We start from the raw sequence: 14,614 nt of genomic DNA, 5'->3' as shown, positions 1-14,614 counted from the left end.
GCCTGCTCCAGCACTTGTTTGGCCATAACTTGATTTTCATGTCTGTGCTCTTTACAGAAGTATTTCAGTTTCAGTCTTATATTAGTAAATGATGACATTAGTTTCATAGGACCAACTAACAGCAGGCCACTTCAGCAGGCCAATTTCAAAACAACAACATTAGTTCTTAATCTTAACTCAGGATCCACATACTAGCTTCATTGGGAGCTTTCTACTGTGTCATAACAACATTCAACTGTCATCGACTGCCATTGGACAGTGGCAGGAACTGACAGTGTCCAAAAGAGGCACATTTCTAAAGGGAAACTCAGATGCTCCAGGACCATCAATTTTGCAATCAGGTTACATTATTTAGACAAATTCTGCATTTGGCATTTTAACGATGACAAAGAAAATAGAAGCACAATAAAACATTCTCGTGCACTGGTCGTACATTTTCCTATGAAAAGCAATGCACTTAAATTTGTACACATCTAACATGTTCTCATTCCAAGTCGTCACATATTGCCGCTTTGCAGTGGACTTCAGCGCCTACATATTATGCTCTATGCTCTTCTCTCCGTCTGCTGTGGGCATTCCAGGATGCCGCTACCATGATGATCCCACATGGTGGGATTAAGCTGCACATAGTTATGTTTAGGCAACAAAAGCACAATGGAGCCAAACCCAGGGCATCAACAAAAGCATATCCTGGCACATATTAAAACATTTAATACCTTCCGCTTATAAGACAATCACGACATGGTCTTGAGATAAGTTTCAGATATTGTCAGGGACTGAGAGCTGTTCTTTTCGAACATTTCTTAGATGAACATGAAAGTTTAAATGTGCTCTGGTCTAGTTAAAGATGGGGTAAGCAGATTAATTGGGTAAAAATCCCATTTTAGCATATTGTGATTCAAGTGGACTGAGCAAAAAGTAGACATCTGTACCACTTATTGGCTTTTTAACTTAAAGTTTTCAACCAGAAAGGGTAGGAAATGTTGTTAATCAGGCAGTTCTCATGCACCGTTTGTATATTTTCCTATGAAAAGTAATGCTCCTATATTTGTACATTTCTCATGGAGTTTGGAAGGCTGCTCTCATGTGACCAGTGTACTGACTGTAGTAACCCCCCCGAGACCAGTGTTCAAAACTCTGTGACTTTTGTGTCCTCTGAAGGTATGTCCTCACCATGTTTCTTTTCTATAACTTACAAATTTGTAATTATGTAACTTTTCGTTAAGGACTTTAGGTCATTTGGGGCTCGCTAATTTGCAGGCCATCATACAAACTGTCATATATGCATTTTTGTAGGAAATCATACCAACCACTGTATTTACATTCAGGTGGTTTAAGTGAAAGTTTTTTTCAGTATCAAGTGGTGGCCAGGAAAATAAAATAAGTGAGGCTCCTGCAGCTCTGTCACAGTGAAAGAGGACATTGTAAAAAAATGACATTTTGGCAATTGTTCTGTAATGAGTTTTACCTGCCTGGAGGAAACACACACTTATGCATTTGTTCATCACTGTATTTTGACATTAAGATGCATTTTATGTTTGATGTCATAGAGGATGAGACCTTTTAAGAGTCACCTTTTAAAAATGTAGGTTTGTTTTCTTAAAAAGCAGAAACTTGTGCTTGTGGGAACATAATATAGTGAGAATGTTGAGCATTAGTGTTTTATGGTCCATCGGTTGATGGAATCTTGGCTCTGCCAAGGAGAGAAGACAGAGAGTGCGTGACAAGAACTGGAGAGAAATAGTTTAGAGACATACAGGTGCTTCAGGTCCTTCTGTCTCACTGCTGACAAATCAACACAGCTGGACTAGATGATCCAGTGAACCTACTGGGAGGAGAATGAATTTAAGAAATACCAAGAAGAGGAAACCCCTGAGAGCACAATCACGCAGCCATGTATCACTCTGTAATCTATGGACTGACACATCCTCAGTGGTAGCTGAAAGACGAGGTACCACAAGGTTGCAGCTATGTCAGAAATTCTTCGAAACACAATGCAGTGTTATTTGTGAGTGATGAGACCTGATTTGTGTGTCCAGATATCACCAACTTATCTGCATGGGTTCCTGTGTTAACAATGTGGGCATCAGTAAGTGCATAGATATGCTGGTGACGTAGCTTTCCAATGCAGAAATGGAGGTCCATCATTTTGTCCTCATGGATGTCTACAGAGAGCTGGATACAGGAACAGCGGACATAGTGGCCAAACGATGTAATTGCAACTTCTGGTTTCATCACATGATGCCACTGGGCCCAAAAAAGGTTTTTAGACTTACATTGTGAAAAAGGCAGATCAGATAAATCAGTGGATTATTTTGTTAAAGTACCTCAACTTTCAAGTACAAACAAAGCAATAGCCTGTGATAACCCTTACTGAAATCATTATGTTCTAAAAGTTTTAGAATTCAAAAACAGCCAAAGCACTGGGTCTAACCTGTGTTAAGGCGGCAACAGAAAGTTTGCTGATCTGGCTGGGATTTGTGTGGTCCCCCGGAGCTGGGGTTTGCACCGGCTGGATTCAGGTTGCTGAAAGGGATTCCATCTCCAGAGCTGCTGCCTGCTCTCCTCCAGGCAAGGTGGTCTGTAGCATCTGGGAGTAAGGCAGAAAAATTGTGATTAGATGTTTTAGCTAATGTTAACTACATTAACATGAGCTTGAAGCTGCAGCCATTAGCCTTTGGCTCCAGTTAGCAGAGCGCTAAACTATTAGCAACATTTTTCTCCATGTTTGAAACGTTTTGCTGATATTGACCCATTCTGTTTCATTTACTGTCAAACACTGTTAGATTAGCTCTACTCTACTCTACTTGCTTTTGGTACTGGGTACTTTTTTGGGGGTCGTTTTCATGAGAAGATAATACTGCTTTAGTGTAACTGGTCATTATAGCGATGCAGGGCAAAACTGCTGTGACGTCATTTTCAACGCAACACACACATGCACAGACTTGCACTTGCTGGATACGCACGTTGGCCAGCAAGGTGAGAAACATTTGCACCTTCTCGAGCGACACCGCACATTGATGATGCAATGACGCAGTGACAATTCTGTCTGAACAGTCAGTGGTCTGCAGTGTGTCCACGTCATCTTTTAGTACCTCATAGTACCCCGTCGGCTTTCTTTGGAATCCCAGGAGAGCAGGTACCAAAAAGGTGGTACCAGGTACTTTTTCCTAATGGAAACCCAAAAACGGTGAGTAGAATACAGTAGAGTACCTTGTAGTGGAAATGCGCCTTAAATCCCTCTTCCTTTTTTGGGTTGCTTTTCAGTGTAGCCAGTTGTTGCTAGTGCTGGAATAGCAACTGTTCTTGCAGGATTCTCAGACACTGAATTACTTTTTTACCAAAGGTACATGCACGCACATCTGTACTTGTAGAACAGCCCGTAAGAACACCCGCTTTCTGAAATGATCTATGACTGGCTTGAGTCTCATATGGGCTAGATTTTCTGAAGCCTGAAAACAGAGCTAAGAGAAGGCACAGAAGTTAGTTATGGGATTTTTGCCCAATGTTGCCAAAATGAAACTACCCACACCAACTTTAATTTGGAGATACTTGTAAAACAAGAACACAACGAAAGAGGCAAACAAGAAAGGTGTTTTGTGATTTTGGAGAGGTCTGTGTGTGAGACTAAAGCCATGCAAACTCTGGCTTTCATTCTCTCTGTAATGGTTATCGACCAATCTCAGAGCTGGAATGTAGAAAAAAGCCTGGCATTTAGATGATGTGCTGTGTGCAAAGGAAGTCTGCTTTACTTAGACTGTTACTCTGTATTTGTCATCAGGTCTGGCTTTGGGGCTTCGTATTATTTGGCGAGAGATTTGTTTGGGTATGTGGACTGCGGCATTTATTTTTGTCAATATTCTGAATTCTCTGTAGAATATGGCACAATGAAACCTGGAACACTTTTTCCTCACATTTTTGTTCACGTAACTGGTTGCACACATGTCATCTGTAACCGATTTCTATGTCTATTTTTTAAGGCTGTTTCTGCTTTCCATAAGAGAGACAGAGTAAGTTAACAAACATCACAGATTTAGGGTGAGAGGTGGAAGTTGCGCAGAGCACCAGTTGAATCAAGAAATCAGTTGAGCTACAGTCAACAAGTGTCTAATCCACTGCTAATATTTGGAATGGAGCCTCTCTTGCACTAAAGCCACTCCAAATAAATGAAAGAGCTCCTTTCAAAGGGGATATGCTTTGAAATCTGCTTTTCAGCCTACAGGACTAAAATATAGGTTAGAGAAACAAAGAGAGAGAACGGACAGATTATAGAAATATGGAGCTGGAGAGATTAGAAAGACTGTATGATAAACAACTGCAGAGGTTGTGAGATTAAGAGAATGTGAGACCAACCGTAGGATATTTCAAAAGGAAGGACTGCATACGCCTACATCACAGACAGGTTAAGACAGAATAATAAAGCCTAACTGTGCCCTGAACTTTTAGCTGAGGATGAAAATACACAAAGTTCAAGTTAGTGTGGGCAAAATCCTCTTTGACTACCTCCACAGCCAGTTTAAATAACATTTACTTTAATGATAAAACAAAAATGAAGGCAAGGCTTAATCATTTTTTTCTCTTTTTTCAGTAGTGAATTTAACTTACTCAGACAAATATCCAGATAAATAATGTATGTATTATAAATTACCAATGGTCACCAGGTAATACAAGTCCAATTCAAAGAGGGCTGATGTACAATAAATGATCAATGATAAGATAAGTCTTGCTGCACCCTCTGCCCATCCTCAACCCTAACCCACTAATCTCTATAAACAGGTATCTGCAGACATGTGCAGAATCTGTAGGCAACACGACAAGATTTTGGTGTCTGAAGCATCCTGTTTTTAGTTTGTAGTATTGTAGTATTGACTAATCATGTTTAAACAAGCTTTTAATAGTCTGTTTGGAGATGGCAAAATGCATTGGCCAACTGCAACCCATAAACTATCATCTGACAACCATTCAGCTTTTTATTAGCTTTTTAAATTTATTTGCATTCAAATGCAAAAATCTGTATATAGAGATTAATCAAAAGAAGTGTACATACAGGAAGTGTTGGCCTGGATATCTGCTAGCTACACAGATCTCCTGAAATTTTGGCCATTGCCTCCAATGGACATCTCATGGCTTCCAAGATAGTAATTCAATGTACTAAGAGGGACAATCTGACAAAGCTCTGAGTGGGTGGGAGTGTCAAAGGTTTGCGTTTCATCTTTTCTTCTCGGAATTCATCAATCTAATCTATTCAGTAAAATGTCTGACCTGTTTAGTGATAAACCAGTTTGCTCAGGGTGGGTCTATTGTTCTACTCATCGTTCTACCGGTGGCACAGAAGCCAGAAAGAGAAAAGGAGATTCGTATCTCTAACATGGAAGAGCTGTAGAAATGTTCAGGTGCACAAACATGCTCCCACACATCAAAATAACACTACAAAAAGGGAGAAAAGAAGCCTGTCAAAACAGGACGCAAAGTCTGTCATTGCTTACAACGAGCCATTTGTATTTGTGAATGTACTGTAATTTGTCATTTGTGTGTGTGTGTGTGTGTGTGTGTGTGTGTGTGTGTGTATGTAGGGGTTTATTAGAATGCCAGTGAGATTTGGCCCATGGAACTGGCACCAAGCACCATCATCACTATGATAAGCTGATGACTGAGATGTGTATTAATGTGTGTGTGTGTGTGTGTGTGTGTGTGTGTGTACAATGGCATTGGATACCGGAAAAATGCAGAGAGAAAGTGCTGAGAGATGTAAAAGTGTAGTTGTCTCCTGTGTGAGACACCTGAGGATTAGAAAAGAATGAACAAATTCATGTAGTGAATCTGGCACGTATCTGAAAAAGCACGTCATTCAATATAAATGCATCATTTTTTTCATCTTAATATAATGAGCCTTTTCTTGTTATGAATGCCCTCTCTGTCCTGTCAAGTCTGTCAAACTTACATCTTGATGCAATATGCAGTCTGACATCATCTATGTGTCATTTTATTTATTTATATATCACTGAGGATGTGGCACAAGAGGATGACATACTCCTATAATCTACAAAGCTATCTATATACAGGATGTATAAATTCTGATTGGCTCAGTTGTTTTTCTATCAAGGGTAGAAGGAGTCAACTACTATTTAAATCGCTGAAAAAATGACATGGGCAGCAATGCCAAGGCCTGGAGCCAAACAATACATGATGAATAAAATATTAAGATTAAAAATATATAAATATGTGTGGTGTCATTTTGACAAAGCATACACACACAAACACATATTTTGGTGTTAACCTCCTGTCACACTATATTTACATAGTTCCTACTAATCTAATTAGAATAGGTTTGATAACCCAAACCGAAGACACATGAGTGGCTTGAGCGGCCCTGTAACTATAGTAACTCACTCGCTCAGGTGCGCAAGAAGAGAGGGAGAAAGCACTGTGCTGCTGTCAGCAGTTATCCATTATTTATTTTTCACGTGTCAGGTCAATGTGAGAATTGGCAGCCCAGTCAAGTTACTATTTTCTTGATTTTTGCGCACGTCACACAGCTGCTCCATTTACATGCCTCGGCACATGTAAACACCAGATTTTATTAGAGGACAGCCCATGTAAACAGTTGACCCAAAATCTTCAATCAGATGGATTTCAATCAAATTGGGAAAAAAGTATGCATGTAAACAATGTTTGGACTGAAAGTCAAATATGACTGCAAGAATGTGATATAAAAGCAGAAAAGGGATTCTATTTGGTGGCACACTGGCGTCGTGGTTAGCACTGTTGCCTCACAGCAAGAGGGACCCTGGTTCAATCCCGGGTTGGAACGGGGTTTGGTCCGTTAGCGGGGGCCCTTCTGTGCATGTTATCCCCGTGTCTGTGTGGGTTCTCTCCAGGATCTCCGGCTCACAGTCCAAAGACATGCAGCTCAGGTTGTTTAGTGACCCTAAATTGCCCTTTGGTGTGACTGTGAGCATGTATGGTTGTCTGTCTATATGTGTCGGCCCTGCGATAGTCTGGCGACCTGTCCAGGGTGTACCCCGCCTTCCGCACGATGACAGCTAGGATAGGCTCCAGCCCCTCCACGACCCTTGCGAGGACAAGCGGTTATTGACAATGAATGAATGAAAGGAATTCTATTTATGGGTGATCATGATCCTCTTTGGAAAAGTATTTATTTTCAACACCAACATGGAGATTAGATTACAAACTGAATGATTTAAACAGACCGTAAAATTTAAAGTATAGGTAATACTTGCACAAACCACTAACATGTAAGTAAAGTAAAACATATGCAGTTAAATCGTATTGGCAGAGGGCTGGTGATAAACTAATGGAATCAACTGAAGTTATTGCAGACACCTGCAAATGTATGCAGAATCTGTAAACAATGGTTTAAAATCTTGGTTTCATAAGCATATTGGTTTCTGTTTGTAGCAATAGTATTTACCATTCATATTTTAGGGGCATGTGGAGTGTCAAAAAAGTGGAGTGTATTGGCAGGAATGCAATGTCAGCATCCATCAGCTATCATTTGATGATAATTTAGCCACATTTATTTGTATTAATATGCAGATGTCTGTTTATTGCAAACCGGTTTCACTCCCAATTCATCAAATGCCCACCCAAATGGAGGTGGATGGGTCAAACAAACTCAGGAGTTTCACCCAGGAGACCATTGTTCATGTCGCATGAGAACCAAGAGTCAATATAGTTATGAAAAACTGCACCCTGAAACTAACAACCATCCTCTCTTTTCCTCAGATCACTCTGCTTTCATTTTTACGTATTTTATCTATCAATCTATCTATCTATCTATCTATCTATCTATCTATCTATCTATCTATCTATCTATCTATCTATCTATCTATCTATCTATCTATCTATCTATCTATCTATCTATCTATCTAAGGTTTAGTAGAGGAGGAAAAGAGAGTTTCCCTCAAGTAATACAATAAAGTATACAGTTGTGCTACAATATGGGGGGGGGCGGTATTTGGAATAAAAGGATTGAAATCAGAACAACTTCAGCTGCTCCAACAATTTACCAGCAGGCGTTTGCTCCATGTTTTACAAGCTTTGGCTTGTGTAGCACACATGAACAGGCTCCATCTCTTTCTTCTCTAACTGAAGTAAACTACATAAAAGTGGGTACATTAACAAAAGAGCTCTGTTACAAAAGACCCATTCATATAGATTTGTTTAGAGTTTGACTGCAGCAACAAATGAGCAGGTCACCGACTTAAGTGTTTCCAAATGTTAGCTGCAAGATCAAACCTATTACACAGTCAAAATGCAAAATGACTTGTATTTAACCAATGCATGCCAACGGTGTTGTTCTGAAAAGCCCCGACTTTACATTTGTTCATGACAAAAACTGTCTTCAGTCCTTTAAATTACTATGTCAACACAGACAAGGTATGGTGCCTTAGTGTTTCAACACTGTAGGTATTATTTACAGCATCAGGGCTTAATAGGCAATTGGACCTTTAAAACCTTCCCATCCTATTGGATTCACTGTAAATTTTATCAAGGCAGCTCACATGAATGATACTGACTGCCTGCCAACTTTTGCAAAGTACGTGTCAGAGTGTGTAGCTGCCGGCACAGGCTCCATATCTATAGGCAGATTATTATAATTGTCTGTGTTCAAAAGCTGTAATGCACCTCAACAGGGAGAAAAGAGAGGAAGAGGGAGGTGGAGGGTTGGAAAGGTGAGAGCGTGTGAAGAGAAAAACAGGCAGGGAGGGGAAAGAGGAAGAAAGGAGAGATAAGAGAGAGGAGGCGAAAAAGAAAGAGACACACAGGAGTGAGAAAGTGAGAAAAACAGCGAAGAGGAAAGAATAGTGATAATGTTTCCACCAGGATTACTTCTGGGAAATGGAAGTCAAGAGCAAGGGGGGGGGGGCGCGAGGGATAGTTAAAGCAGAGAGTGGGAGAGGAGATGAATGGAGGAGGTGAAGGAAGGAGCGTAGGTGTAGGAGAGGATGGAGAAGCAGCATTCCTGACCGCACAGTTACAGAACGGGACGCGAAAGAGGGAAAGAAGTTAATCTGAAATCCAGATGCTTTCAGGACCAACAGAGGGTCAAACTAATGCACACACACACACACACACACACACACACACACACACACACACACACACACACACACACACACACACACACACACACACAGAAGGCGCTCCATCCCCTCTCTTGCTCTCTCTCTCACAGACGTTGGGACGCTCAGTGGCTTTACAACTCAGCAAACAACCAAAGGACTAAAACATCAACTGGATACTTTTTATGCCTGTTTTTCTTGTAAAACTCTGACTTTCCAGCCTGCCCTGAAGACTTAAGGACTTTGTTTGGAGTCTGTTTTGTACTGTTTATTCTCACCCCTTCTGGAGGAATTTCCAGGTGAGTCTCTTGTGGTTTTTATAATGAGAACTTGTTAAATGCTGCCAGATGTCAAAGCAGCTTTAACAAAGACTATTGTTTGGGTTAAAGTTTTTGTTAGTTACTCAGGTTTTAATAGGGGAATGCTTATTAAAGATTGATCTCTCATGCTGTGATGCAATGGCATAAACATTTGCATGGGTTGAGTGTCATTTCCAACAGTTAGCTGACAAAAGTTGATGTACAGGTGGTGACTAATTGTCCTCATCTGAAAGTGTCAGCTGAAATATGTTGAGGTCGTCTACTGATTGTCAAAACGTTGCAGAAGTGACACTTTTAGAGCCACATTTGTCTTTGCAACTTTGAAATCTGATTTTATACGGTGACATATGTGGTTGGTGTCACAGTAACTCTTCTGTTGATTTAATTGAGAGAAATTAGCAAGAGACAGCAGTGCAGAGCTGTTTATTTTGGTCTACTGAGCATCTCTTTGTCCATAACTGTTGGGAAACTGTGAAATTAGAGCTCATCTTTAAAAGTTCCTGTGTAATTCTGACCTATTTGTAACCTTTTTTGCCTATCATCTACCAAAAAGGTTGCACAAGATTCCCATATGAATAGCATCTGAACCTGCAACTATTTATACTTGATATACTGTGTGCAAGACACAGACATTGCTGTCAAACACAGCCTGTTTTTGTCTGTTTACTATAACCGGGTTCTTTGGCAAACTTCATTTCAATCATATTGGTACCAATGTGCACTTAAGGCAAACAGACACTTTGTATAAATACTCCTAAGTATTTATTAGCTACACACAGCTTTGTTTTACTGACTTAGAAAGACCAGCTTTCAGTAATAACAAGCAACAAACACAAGAAAGCTTGCTAGACTTTGCCCAGATAATAAAAAGTATTTTAGATTTGCAAAAAAGCCACCTGAGCTTCTCTCCGTGCCGCTGCAGCAAGCCATGATAAACTTTGAGAGATTTACAGCCAGTGCTTGGAAGGAATTTTCAAAGGAATCTGCCCATTAAATAGTTTAAGCGATCAATTAAGGTCAGAGGATTTTCTTTCTTATCCCATAAATTTAGTGTAAGTGAAAACTTTACTTTAATGACACAAAAAGAAAAAAAGTACATTTGTTCCATATTTTTACCCATTACATATTTCATAACGCCTATAAAAAAAGACTCCTGAAACCAATGTGGACTCTATCTACCCTCCGAAGTCTCTAAAGAAAATGAAAAAGTCATGTTTCTATGCAATAAATTTAAATAAATTACCATAAGCCAGACGCTGGTGAAATGAGTGGGACTATTATGTTACTTCCTTGAATATTTTAAATGTAAGTGTTCCAATATATGTCTGTGAATCATGAAGCATAACTGTTCAACTTACTAAATAACCCTTTGAAGACATAGCTGGTATAGGACAGCAATGCTCTACACATTATAATAAAAGAGATTTCTGAATGAGTATATATGGATAGCACATGATATCAGAGACTTGCATGAAAACATGTGGGAATCATATTGTAGTCCTCTCTTGACATGTGTTATCTTGAATGGAGCAGCTTTGACTTGGCTGGCAGTCAGCGTAATGCTTTTGACATGAAGATGTATTGGCCTCACCTCAGACATTCTTAAAGGAATACACCATGTACTAGGGAGACTGGTTGGGCTGTTGATCTGTTTTAAGTGGTCAAGTTAAGACACCAACATTTGCCAAAAGTGGTTGACCAGCAGTGCCGGTCACTGGACATTTAAAAAAAAAAACACATGGTAATGTTTTTCTTCACTGCATCTAGTATTATTCCAATTACACCATTGTGTTTTAGGCTTTGAGAAAGGCAATAGTATGTCTTGCTTGTGTTAGGAAAATGTAGTTGACTTTCAGTTACTTTAGTGCCAGCATGAGCAATTCAAAGCAGCTATGTTTCAGGAGTTTTTTAAAATAACTGAAATGTAATGTAAGTCTATTAGATCGCATAGCTCTATGTTATAAACAACACAAACATCAACCTTTTCCTCCATTGGTCAATAAAGCATTGTAGTAAAAACACAAATGTTACCATTAACAATGTCTGTGAATGGGACATAATAGCAACAACAACAACAATAACAGGTTGCATTGTTTGCGTATAAAAGGGTAGGCACCCAAAGTGCATTGGAAGCAAGCAAAACACGTAAAACACATTGACGACAATGCAAAAAAAGGTGCTCAAATCTCTCCTTTGGCTACCAAGGTGTAGGAAGCTAGGAAGAATTAAACATTTCTGGCACTTTATTTATCTTGGTATTCACAGTTTCTGCTGAATTAGGTTAGCATAACATTATACTCACCACCACCTAAATGTGGACAAAGCAAACACAACCACTGCAAGATACAAGCCTTAGCTAGCTAGTCTTGTGCTAGCACACATAAACAGCCTAGCGATCAGAAACTATTGTTGAATAATAATAGTAGGCCTTGTGCAATATGCCAACAGTTCAACTGCGTTGAGTCATAATGATGTTTCAGGTTAACAGCTTACAGCACTAATACAATAATATGATAGGTGAAGGCTACAGGTATTAGTCTATAGGCAAAGCAGCTTTAAATTGCCCACAGACCAAAGTTACCTAATAATGCCAAAACTCTTAAAGGGAAATGGCATTTTTTAACCTATGTTGGTTTACTTTGGCTACTATACTCATAGGTAAGCATAACAACTATCTACCAATAGATAGGTATGTTACTAATGGAGACGTGGATATACTCCCCTATATATTTCAATGGCTTTTTGGCTGATCGGTGTAAAAGGCCAGAAAAAGTTGTGGGTATTCCCCATATAACTATGTACCACTACACTACTGGATAAGCATAAAAATTTACACATTACTTTGTAATGTGGTGGCAAAAGTCTGTGGGGTGGGGATCTCAAATCCTTGGCCAATGAAACCAAAACTGGCTAAAAACCACAAGGTATATGTGTGAAGTATATGATTTTCATTTGTTAAGTTACTTATTATAGACAGTTTCATTCTTCTTCTCAATACTTCTCATACATCAACTATAATGTGTGTACTTTTAAACCAAATAAAAAATACTCCACTTTGAACCAGTCAATAATCTGCTGTTAAGGTTCTTATGTTTTTGCTTAATACAGGTCAATTAAAGTTGTTAGATAAGAAAACAGAATCATATAGAAAGACACCAAGGAAGAAAGGCTATATTTTGGCAGGATATTGAGGAAAACCCCTATGTGCCAGGGAACATATGAGTTTGATAAGCAGGAGATCGGACAGTGCCCTGACTCTCTGACTGGAAGTACTTTATCTCTGTCAGGTGAGGGTCTGGTAAGGGCCCTAAGTGATTTTATTGAGCAGGGGAACCCTTTTCTCATCTCATCTGTTTTCTCTTTCCATTTTGCTGTCCTCTCCTTCATCATACTTTCCCTCCTCTTCCTTGATCCTCCTCTCTGTTTTTACCCTCTCTCCTCTCATTTCCTTTCCTGCCTTCTCCCTTTGTCTCCAAAGTGCTAACATGGGAGAGCTGGTAAAGCTATTATTAGAGGAGAGCAGGAGCAGAGAACTAGATGATTTACATTGTTTTACCTGTGCTCATCATAACCTTTGATACTGGAGACTAACTGAATAGACACCTTTATTGCTGTGTAAAGTCAAGGTATGAGCTGCTGCAGCTGCAGGTTTTAGTCCTACCTGAGCAATATTGTAAGTGAGGGTCCCTCTGTGTAACACCTCATAAAATGCATCCAATATCCTCTCAATGTGTTATTCAAATTATAGAACTGATAACCACATTTACACAGACAATATGGGACATCCATCATGTGCCATTGGTATAGAATATCAGATAATGTCAGATACTAGCTTTTTAAAACTGTTGAGCATGATTTTTTATGATTGCGGCCACAAGGTGGCAAAGTCATTAGAGACCTGAGAACAGAAGTTCAAGCTCTTGTGACATGGAGAATCCCTCCTGCTGCTAGATTATAACTGACCAGAACAATGAGCTTCTGTTAGTTGACCTTTGACCTCTGACCTCCCTGTGGAGGATGCAAGAGGAAAGGATCCCCCTCTGTGCATCAACAAATGATTATTATTATAGTGGTGGTTAATATACATACAGTATACTGTAGCAACTGCTTATTGTTTGAGTATAAAAGTTGATTCTTGATCATACAATTTAGCAAATCAATTTTCATTGAAAAGTGTTGTAATCTATATTTTTAATTAACAATGTTTCAAATGACTGCGTGTTTGTAGGTGTTGCTCGCAGTGACGAACCAACAGAGAATTATCAACTGACTCTGCCTCTCCCCTCAGCTATACCAACAACTGAGTCTTTTTACATGTTCTGTACATAGTGGTGGCATGTATTGTGTTGAAATTACATGTTGGTGGCACAGTTAGGTTTAAGAGCTAAAACAACTTGGTTGGGTAGGAAAAAGATTGCGTTTTTGGTTAAAGTAACTGAATTAGTTATATACAGGACTAAAGTACTTTGTAATGTCACAAAAGTATGCCATGTAACATAATGTAACTACATAAAAAATGTAAGTACACAAAGTAAAGAGAGGGTCATGTTGACTTTGAATTTCAAATGGGACTTAAACAGTGGTTTATAGGGTGAAAGTCCTGTGTTTGTTAACCCATCCACCACCCTGAGGATCCTAATTGACTACATTGTTTCTGTGATCCCTGTTTTATTTGTCATTTCAACACAATATGTGCTAGTACTACATACTGCGGATTTTAACTTGTCATGGTCATTTCACATATTCCTGTGAGACCAGGCTGAGTTTGTTATTTCCTAACAAGAGGTGAATGACCTTTTGTAAACACATTTTTGTCCCTCAGGATGAAGTGTTATTATTTGGTGAGCCCCTGACTTTTAATCATCAGGTCTTTTTTTTTTAAATTTTTTATTTTCCCAATACTTTTGCTGATGACCAAATTTCTGTAAAACTAAGACAACCCCAGCTTTACTGTGTCTTTAATGCTAATTAGCATACTAACATGTCAGATGGGGAACATGATGACAAAATATACTCTATAAACATTAGCACATTAGTAAGCCAACCTTAGCATTAAGCTCAAAGCATTGCTGTGCCTAAATGTGCCTTCACATGCTGCCAGCGTGGCTGCCTTGTGACATGTTCTCACATGCTGCTGATCTAAAGTGGACTTCTGTTTTTAAACATTATGTTCTGGGATGCAGCTTCCATGATATCAACAAATGCACT

The 14,614-nt window shown here is 39.3% G+C and overlaps 1 protein-coding gene across 1 annotated transcript in view; it reads left to right on the top strand.

The window, feature by feature from the left end:
* Positions 1-8,780: 8,780 nt before the first annotated feature.
* The window catches only part of LOC121948570 (matrix-remodeling-associated protein 5), a 42,822-nt gene continuing 36,988 nt past the window's right edge, over positions 8,781-14,614 (top strand). Inside the window, exon 1 of the mRNA XM_088081387.1 lies at positions 8,781-9,385. The gene's annotated coding sequence lies outside the window, so the exon portion shown is untranslated. The remainder of the gene's footprint in view (positions 9,386-14,614) is intronic.

The sequence above is a fragment of the Plectropomus leopardus genome, chromosome 8 (genome assembly GCF_026936395.1).
Source record: "Plectropomus leopardus strain MGB_pleo_1.0 chromosome 8, ASM2693639v1, whole genome shotgun sequence".
Lineage (NCBI taxonomy): Eukaryota > Metazoa > Chordata > Actinopteri > Perciformes > Serranidae > Plectropomus > Plectropomus leopardus.
The sequence above is the reverse complement of the archived record's forward strand: the minus strand, read 5'-3'. Positions and strand labels throughout refer to the sequence as shown.